The sequence below is a fragment of the Portunus trituberculatus genome, chromosome 41, assembly GCF_017591435.1.
Source record: "Portunus trituberculatus isolate SZX2019 chromosome 41, ASM1759143v1, whole genome shotgun sequence".
NCBI lineage: Eukaryota > Metazoa > Arthropoda > Malacostraca > Decapoda > Portunidae > Portunus > Portunus trituberculatus.
The window spans coordinates 42,415,282-42,425,281 of record NC_059295.1 but is presented as its reverse complement, the minus strand read 5'-3'; the positions used below and the strand labels follow the sequence as shown (position 1 = coordinate 42,425,281).

The 10,000-nt window shown below is 43.2% G+C and overlaps 1 protein-coding gene across 1 annotated transcript in view; it reads right to left on the bottom strand.

Moving 5' to 3' along the window:
* LOC123516741 overlaps nucleotides 1–10,000 on the bottom strand; it is a 153,778-nt gene that overhangs the window by 136,058 nt on the left and 7,720 nt on the right. The window lies entirely within an intron of this gene.

The window sequence follows — 10,000 nt, the reverse complement described above, 5'->3', positions numbered from 1 at the left end:
CACACTTTCCTCTCATTAACTCAAGCACTCCCCTCACTTCCTCTATTCCCTTTCACAACCCTTTCACTTAAACCCTACAAACGTCAAGAGAAGGAACCACAAGTTAGAAAATGCGAGAAGGAGAAAAAAGGAGATGAAAGGAGAGGAAATTGAGGTTACATTAGATTTATTAGCAAGATTCACTGACCACGACACAACACTCCCACACACTCGGCGGCTGGCAGAGGCAAGCGTGTCAGAGCAGGGCAGGTCAAGCAGGCAGTGAAATGTCCTACTGGGCACACACACACACTGCTTATCTCCTCCTCTCCCCTCCCGCCCCCACCTTACTTTCCTGGGTTTTTTTTTACACCATCTCTCTCTCTCTCTCTCTCTCTCTCTCTCTCTCTCTCTCTCTCTCTCTCTCTCTCTCTCTCTTTACATTTATTACTACTATTACTATTTATTATATTCATTACTATGTCTTTATTTCTCTTCGACCATTCCTTGATTTTCTCTTAATTTCATCTCGTGTTTCTCTTTCCTTATATCCTCCACCTCCTCGTTTTCCTCCTCCTCCTCCTCCTCCTCCTCCTTCTTCTTTTCCTCCTCCTCCTCCTCCTCCTCCTCCTCCTTCTTCGCTTCAATCACAAGAAAATCTGTAGAAAGCCATCCCAACAGATACACCAGTCACTAATCACCATCCATCACTTCACTATAACAACTTTCTTCCTTCCCCTCTCCCCTCAGCCTTCCCTCTCACTTCCATTACCTAAACATATATTACCCCCACCACCACCACCACTACCACCACCACCACCACCACCATAGATATCCCTCTTATTCTCATTACCACTAGTATCACTTATTATGTCAACCTAGTGTATAGATAGACTGATATATTGCTATTACTATTATTATTATTATTATTATTATTATTATTATTATTTATTGGCGTGACCAGAGAGGCATCCTTGACAGTGGAGATGCGCACAGGTGTTGAGAGAAGGGCACCTGTCAGGCTGGACTATTCGTGGACAGAGAGAGAGAGAGAGAGAGAGAGAGAGAGAGAGAGAGAGAGAGAGAGAGAGAGAGAAAGCGAAAGGAAACAGAACGAGAGATGTGGAGGAGAGGAGAGACAGGGAAGGAAAAGATATAAAGAAAGATAGGGAGGGAGAGAAGCAGAAAAGGAGAGAGAGAAGGAGAAAAAGAGAAGAGACAGGGAGAACATATAAGTGGAAAAAAAGGGAAAAGGAAGAGAAGGAGGGAGAAGATAGGGAGATGAGGACAGGGATAGGAAGTTCATGATTGGATGGAAAAAAAAAAAAAAAAAGGGAGATGACAAAGAAAAGAAAGAAAAAGAAGGTAAGGGAAAGGGAAGAGATAGAAAAGAGAAAGAAAAGAAAGAAAAAAATAACCGGAAGGATGATAGACAAGGAAAGAAATAAAAAAATAAGGAGGGAGGAGGAGGGAAGAAGGTAGAAAGGATGGGAATAGGAAAGAAAGAAGAGGATAGAGATAAGGAGAGCGGTAAGGTATGGGATAGGGAGAGGGGAAGGAGAGAGTGGGGGTGCAGAAGGGAAGAGGGAATGTAAGCACAGGGGGCTGGGGGGAGAATGATGATATAAATTTGACACAGACTCGGCCGGGACAGGAGATTATATACATATTTCTGCTTATTTATTCTCTCTCTCTCTCTCTCTCTCTCTCTCTCTCTCTCTCTCTCTCTCTCTCTCTCTCTCTCTCTCTCTCTGACATAAATTTTACGTAGTGTTGGTGCTATAGTATGAACACACACACACACACACACACACAGAAATTAATGGTCGAATATGAATCGCAGACATTTCAGGGAGGAGGAGGAGGAGGAGGAGGAGGAGGAGGAGGAGGAGGAGGAGGAGGAGGAGGAGGAGAAGAGGAGGAGGAGGAAGAGGAGGAGGAGTGAATGCACCTCTTCGCACCAGATTAAGATGAATGATTTAAATAAAGTTTGGATTTCTTGTCTCTATTTTGATTACTTGAGTTTATTTTATCTCTTGCAGGTCAATGAAGTTCAGATATAAGCCATTTAGTTTTATCCCGCCAACTACTACTACTACTACTACTATTACTATGCTTCAGAATCTATAGGCGTTCAACTCTATAACTGCTCATCACTATTATTAAGAGTTAACTAATAATAGTGATGAAGCTGCGCCTGCGTGCCTTAAGTACCACTGGCGGGGAAAGGGAGTGTTGGGGGGGGATTGGGGAGAAATGGTGGAGGGGCAGAGGAGGGACATGGTAGTGGAGGTGCTGGTGGGGAAGAGAAGGGGCCGCTTTGGGAGAAAGGTATGGTGGTGGTAGTAGTAGTAGTAGTAGTAGTAGTAGTAGTAGTAGTAGTAGTAGTAGGATCAGCAGCGAGATGGCAGCTTACAAGGTATTGAAGAGGGCATTGAGTATTGGCAAGTGGCAGGGTATTGGAAGAGAACGAGCAGGGTAAGAGTGAAAACAGTATTACAGAGAAAGGAGGCAGAGCATTGGAAAGTGATGGGGAGTGTCTGGAGTGGCAGGGTATTAGAGAGACACATAAGAGGGACCAGACCAGCAAGGTATACGCCACAATCACCGAGACTGGCACACCTTACCACCTATTCACCATTCCTCGCTCATAACCTACATACACGAGACCTATCCTAACCACTCCAGCCATGGCACCGAGACCTGGCGACGCGAGGTGCTGAGTCTCCACGACCTCCCTCGGTAAGTGGCACCTCAGTCCTGGCTCTTCATGGGGGCTAAAAGGGTCAAGGAAACATATATACGTGGATGAATGCTCAATTTCGGCTATAATATTCCTTTACCTTGAGCCACTCTCCACACACACACACACACACACACACACAAATGTGATCAGTATGTGAGCTTTCTTTGTCGTCAACATCAGCATAAGTGTCATACGTTGTTATTCCACGCGTGTTTACCCTGGCTGGCTGTGGCTGGCTGTTGGGCGGTACGCTGGGAGGGCAACTGACCCGTACCGCCACGCCACACCACACCACACCATACCGCACCGCACCGCACCGCCAAGCCATATCAGACTGAGCTATTGATAAACTGATGAGTTGAATATTTATGTGCTGGACTGAAAATCAAACAGAAAAATGATAATAGTGATCAATAAAAAAGAGTTAATAAGATAAAACTGCAACATTGATTGACTGACTGACTGACTGAGTGATAAAGTGCTGGAAAGATGAGAACCACAACGGAGTGACTGACTGAGTGACTGACTGGCTATTAGTATAAGTGCATCGCGAATGAGAAGCCGAATTACTGGTATCACACCTGACTAACTGACTGACTGACTGACTAAATGATTGACTAGGTTAATGACTAACTGACTGACTGACTGACTGAATAACTGACTGGCTGGGTAAATGACTAACTGGCTGACTGACGACGCTATCCACGGAATGCACGATACTAATACTAATATTGCAACCAGTACAACTCTCTCTCTCTCTCTCTCTCTCTCTTGACAATGGGGTTGACGAATTGGGGAGCGCTAGGGTTGGGGGAGGGTGGCTGGGTGGGGGTGATGAGTGGTGGTGGGGGCGGGTGGGAGTAGTTTGGGAGAGAGAAAATCAACTAATATGCCTTTTGTTTAGGCAGGTTTGGGCGTGCTCTTCCGGTCACTCCCGCCCACTCCAAGGCACGTAATTGACGCCCATCCTTCATTAGAGAGAGAGAGAGAGAGAGAGAGAGAGAGAGAGAGAGAGAGAGAGAGTACATATGAATACAATACATACTTAGGAACAGAATTAGGAACAGACAAACACACACACACACACACACACACACACACACACACACACACACACACACACACACACACACACACACACACACACACACACACACACACACACACACACACACACACACACACACACACACACATTCCACAGTACCATAATTTTGCCACATGAAGAAAGCAAAATTGATTCTCTCTCTCTCTCTCTCTCTCTCTCTCTCTCTCTCTCTCTCTCTCTCTCTCTCTCTCTCTCTCTCTCTCTACCATTTAAACTTAAATGAACAGAATGCTTTGTGTTCCTTAAAGTTTTATTTGGGGAGAGAGAGAGAGAGAGAGAGAGAGAGAGAGAGAGAGAGAGAGAGAGAGAGAGGTGGTAGCGTACTCGATTTAATTAAAGAAACTCACCATGACCTTGAGACGCGATTGAGTCCATCTTCTTCATCGAAATGACTTCCCTTCCCTTATAGAAGCCGGCACCTCACCCATCATCACCACCACCACCACCACCACCACCACCCCACCCTCATGTCCGTCTGCCCAGTGTCTAGCGAAGGTTAACAAACAAAGCGCTTTCTGATACTACATTTCTCCTCTGCTAGCCTTCCTGTGCCCCACCCACGCTCCGCCCCTCCCCTGCCAGAACAGCTCCAGTCTTTTCTTTTCTAAAATTAAGACAAGAGAACAGTGGTCGCTGCTGTACACACACTCACACAATCGTAGATCACGCCCCGCACTCCCTTACAACCCACACGCCTCGCATATCCCGCCTGTCTCCCTTTCTTGCGTTTGTTAAGGAGCAGGAGGTGTTTCTTTCTCTCCCTTTGGTATTGAGGTGCGTGTTATCAAACTTTCCGTGGTCTAATCTCTTAACAAGCTCTGAGGGGAAGTTGCTGTAGTTTTCAAGGACGCTTTCGTGATTACAGTGGTGGTTTAACAAGGGTTCTGCACTATTAGGTGAAATGATCTTCCTCTGAACCCAACTAATCATCTCTGTGGTCTGTAAAAGTTGTCGTTATGGGTGATCAAAGCGTTACGTACTGTGGATTCTGAAACGCTATGGGTCTCTCATTACGATTATTTTCGAAGGCCATAAAGATAATTGACCATATTATAAGATAATTTTTTTTCCTGTTGATCATATGGAAATCATGTTCATCTTCCACCAGAACCTTAACAATATCACTAAAATCCCGTGTCAATCTAACCGCGGCCTTTATAATTGAATGTAGCTGTGATGCGGCACAGAGGTGTTTCAGGAGAGGAGGAGCGTCATGTGTACCTTTGAGCTTCGTGATTCATTCAGTTACTGTGACTCAAGGCCATTCATTCCTTCGCCTCATGTTGTCGTGTAGAGGATGTACTAAGCTCCACCACTTCAAGGCCATTACTTCCTTCCTCTCCGCCTCAGTCAGTAGTACCGTTTTATTTACTTGGTAACTTGTTTGTTAAAGTTAGTTGTTTTTGCTGACTTGTGTATTGATTAGCTATATATTTGGTGAGTTGATTAGTTGGTTGCGTCTTTGTTTGTTTGATCGCTTGGTCGGTCAGTCGGTCGGTCCGTCAGTCAGTCAGTTGCGTAGTCAATCAGTCAATTTAGTTAGGCAGGCAGTCAATAAGTCAGTCTCTCACTCACTCATCCAGCTAGTTGATTGATTAGTCGGACAAATGGTTAATTAGTCGATCAGTTTGTTAAAAAGTTACATATTCAGTTTCATTTGGACATGTTGTAACGCGACAATCAAGAAGAAATTACACACGAAAGAAAGAAAAGGTAACAAAAATGAAGAAGTAAAGAAGAAAGTAAGAAAATGTGACGTAATTTACTATTAGTGGAATTTGAGTGACGAGAATTTTCAAATTGTCGTGGTTTTTCAATATTGTTGGAGGACCGTATGGTGTAAATGTACGTAACTTATATGATTAAGTAAAGTTTATAAAATGTTTAAATGCGTTCCCTTGAACCCACAACAACAGTCTTGAAGATTAGGGACGCAGTAGTACGACAGACTAAAAGTGCTCTCACTACTTCTCTATTTACTTTCCCTCGTTGTTGGTTGTTTCAGCTCCTTTCTTTCAGCTCAGTAAAAATCATCCACTGTTAGTCTTCATTGGCGCTTCTACAATGAACTCGTTGTGGAGGAAATGAAGAGTTGCAATGGTAAAGAATGGACGAGTATGTTATCTTGTGTACCCCACCAGCAACAGTGAAGCCACGCACGTACCGGAGTGTGGTTGGTGGCAGAAGTGAAGACGAGTTACAAACTTTGCTAAATGAAAATGTGAAGGAAAAGAGATGGAAGGGAAAGAAGACCCTGACAACGAAGGAAAGAAAGAAGTAATGACAAAAAAAAAATCAAAAGAGAAGAACGGCAAAAAAAAAAGCGGGAAAAGGAGACAAGAAAACGAAAAGAAAAAAACAAGGAGGTAAACGAGAACGGTAATAAGAATAAAAACAGAACATTCAGGAAGAGAGGTTGAAAGAAAGAAAGAAAACGAAGAGCAACAATAAAGGAGGTAGAAAAACCCAAGACAAGAACAAGAACAAGAAATTACGGAAAATAACAGGAAAGAAGACAAGGAAAAGAAAACACACAGGCCAAATAAAAGAACAAATCGAAAACAAGAAACAAAAAGGGAAAAACGAAAAAAGTATAAAAAGAAGTGACAAAAACACTAAGAGCAGGACAAAAAGGAACAAAAACAAAAAGGAGAGAAAAAACGAAGTAAGAATAAGAGCAAATGAAAAAAAATCCAAGTAAGGAATACGAGAAAGAAAAATATAAGAAATAAAACAAAAAGGATAAGGAGGAGGAGGAGGAGGAGAAGGAGAAGGAGGAGGAGGAGAAGGAGGAGGAGGAAGAGGAGGAGGAGGGCGCGTGGTGGGACAGTAGTAGTCTAAACATACTCGCTCAAATCACAAACACACACTATCTTTGCCTTAAGGTCACGTGACTTCCGGGTACCAAAAATTATAGGAAAAGATGAAGGGACATGACCGCCGCCGCCGCCACTACCACTGCTGCTACCACCACCACCATCACCTCCACCAGTACCACAATATAAAAGAAAATATATATATACAGCTCCTTCCGTATCTCATAAATTTTAAGCATTATAACAAATGAACTAACCCATCCAAACTTTATCAGAACTACCCTAACATAGTCCAGCCTGACCTAACCTATTCTATCCTATCCTAACTCAACCTTTCTTACCATACCCTTACCTAACCTAACCTAACCTAACCTAACCTAACCTAACCTAACCCTTACCTAACCTAACCCAATCCAACCTATTCTGACAGACCCCAACACAGCTCAAGTCATCCTATCCTAACCTAACTCAACCTTACCTAACCTAACCTAACCCAATCCATTCTGACCAACCCCAACACAGCTCTAGTCATCCTAACCTAACCTAACCTACCCTAACTCAACCTTTCTTAACATATCCGTACCTAACCTAACCTAACCTAACCCAATCCAACCTATTCTGACCGACCCCAACACAACGCGTCAACCTAACCTAACCTAACTATACTAGAAAAAGATTGTAAACTGCACAAATCAATACATAAAGAATAATAGAACCCCTCTCTCTCTCTCTCTCTCTCTCTCTCTCTCTCTCTCTCTCTCTCTCTCTCTCTCTCTCTCTCTCTCTCTCTCTCTCTCTCTCTCTCTCTCCAATTCTGGTCGCGAAGTCCCCGCCTATTATCTTTCATTGGCTTTTATCTGAGGAGTGCATTCCAAACCCTCCAGGCGCGGTCGATCGGCGGGCCGGTGAGGGAGGTGGACTGAATGCTTATTAATTAACTCCATCTCTGGCACGCACACCTCCAGCTACGATTTTTTATTGACTTTCTTCAACAGCATAGCGTGATAGGTAAAACTTGTCCTTTCCGCTTCTGTGTGTGTGTGTGTGTGTGTGTGTGTGTGTGTTTCACTGTTTGATCTGCTGCAGTCTCTGACGAGACAGCCAGACGTTACCCTACGGAACGAGCTCAGAGCTCATTATTTCCGATCTTCGGATAGGCCTGAGACCAGGCACACACCACACACCGGGACAACAAGGTCACAACTCCTCGATTTACATCCCGTACCTACTCACTGCTAGGTGAACAGGGGCTACACGTGAAAGGAGACACACCCAAATATCTCCACCCGGCCGGGGAATCGAACCCCGGTCCTCTGGCTTGTGAAGCCAGCGCTCTAACCACTGAGCTACCGGGCGTGTGTGTGTGTGTGTGTGTTTGCGTTTCAGCTTCTATAACTCACAGAGGTGAAACTAAAAATGATAATAGAAGTAAGAATAGAAATAATAACCTCAATAACAGTAATTAAAGAAGAACAGTGCTAAATACAACTTCCACTACTGCTACTATTACTATCATAAATTATACCTCTGCTACTTCTGCTACAACAACAACAACAACAACAACTACTACTACTACTACTACTACCACCACTACTGTACTTAATTTCTCTTTTCCTTCCCTGCTTCTCTTCCTTCCTGTTCTCGTTTTTCTTACTTCCTTCTAATTCTTATTCTTCAACACACACACACACACACACACACACACACACACACACACACACACACACACGTACATATGTCTGTCTCACATGTGCACGTTACTGTACACCCTCCTCCCCTATCTTTCTATACTTACATCCCCCCTTCTCCTCTCCTCCCCCTCCCTCTCCCTCTCATTTTGTTACGCACATTCTCCTCTCCCTCTCTCCTTCTCCCTCTCCCTCTGACAGCCACTCTTCACTCTTATTCCGTCACGCCCTTCTGTGCCCTCATCCTTACTCATTCCCCTCATCCACCTCATCTCTCTCTCTCTCTCACACACACACACACACATACACACACACACGCCGCTCCTCCTCCTCCTCCTCCTCCTTATCCCCTCCTTCTCCCCTCCTCCTCCTCCTTCTCAACCCAGGAGCACAGACGGGAAAATTACACTAAGAAATGACGCCCAGGAAGTTACTGCTTCTTCTTCTTATTCCTCCTCCTCTTCATCCTCCTCCTCCTCCTCCTCCTCCTCCTCCTCCTCCTCTTGTTCTTTCACTACGTCTTTATTCTTCTTTTTGCTGTTTATTGACTGCGTGTGTGTAAGTGTGTGTAAGTGTGTGTGTGTGTTTGTGTGTGTGTGTGTGTTCTTTACTTACATATTTTCTTTGCTGGTTTTTTATCTGACTTTTCTTTCATTTTATTTGTATAATATTGACTGTCTATTTTCTTGTTTGTTTGTTTGTTTGTTTGTTTTCATTTTGTTTATTTCTCGACAACTGAATTTTATTTTCTTTTTCAATGTTCGTGTTGATGAAGTTATTGAGTGAGGCCGCCGCCCACTCAGAGGTTCACCTGATGTGCCTTATTTGTGCATAATAAGCTTATCTATCGACCAATTTAAACAGGTCTTCTATGTGTTTGTTTGCTGACGTCACGCTCCATGCATCTTGTTCCCGGCTTCTATTTTTTACTCACTTTTTTTGTTTAATTTAATGATTCCTTATATTATCATCCTCTTCCTCCTCCTTTCCTCTTCCTCCACCATCCGTTCGCTGTCTCTTCCACTTTATTTATTCGCTTATCAAAATTTATTGTATTAATTCATGTCTACATTCTTTCCTTCCTTCTTTCACTGTTCTATTTGTTCATCTATTTTGCTTCATGAGTCACGTTGCAACATGTTTGCATACTTATTCATCTCTTCTGTACTCACTCGCTCCCAGCAAGACAACATGCGAGGAAAACATCACGCTACATTCTCCTTTACCGACAGTTAAATGCACATTTCTAACCAAACCCGACTCAACCTAACCTACCCTTCCATACCTACACTAATGTGCATATTTCTTACCTAAGCTAATATAAATTTCAACTCGCACAGTAACATATGCATTTCTAAACCAATCTAACCGAACTCAATTTTGTATTTTATTAAATTTAAGATAGCTTTTACCTATCTCCATTTACATTGTATGGCATTTAAGCTGAAATAAAGATTATTATTATTATTATATCCTACCCTACCCTACCCTATCTAACCTAGGTAATCGCATCCAGACTGCCTACAAAAGAGGAATCCATAACATTTAATCCTGCCATTCCTACACTTATCTACGCAAACCTAACCAACATATCCTAACCTCATCTTAATCCAACTTCAAAAAACAAACCTACCTACACTACCTAAGCAAGCCTAAACCTAAC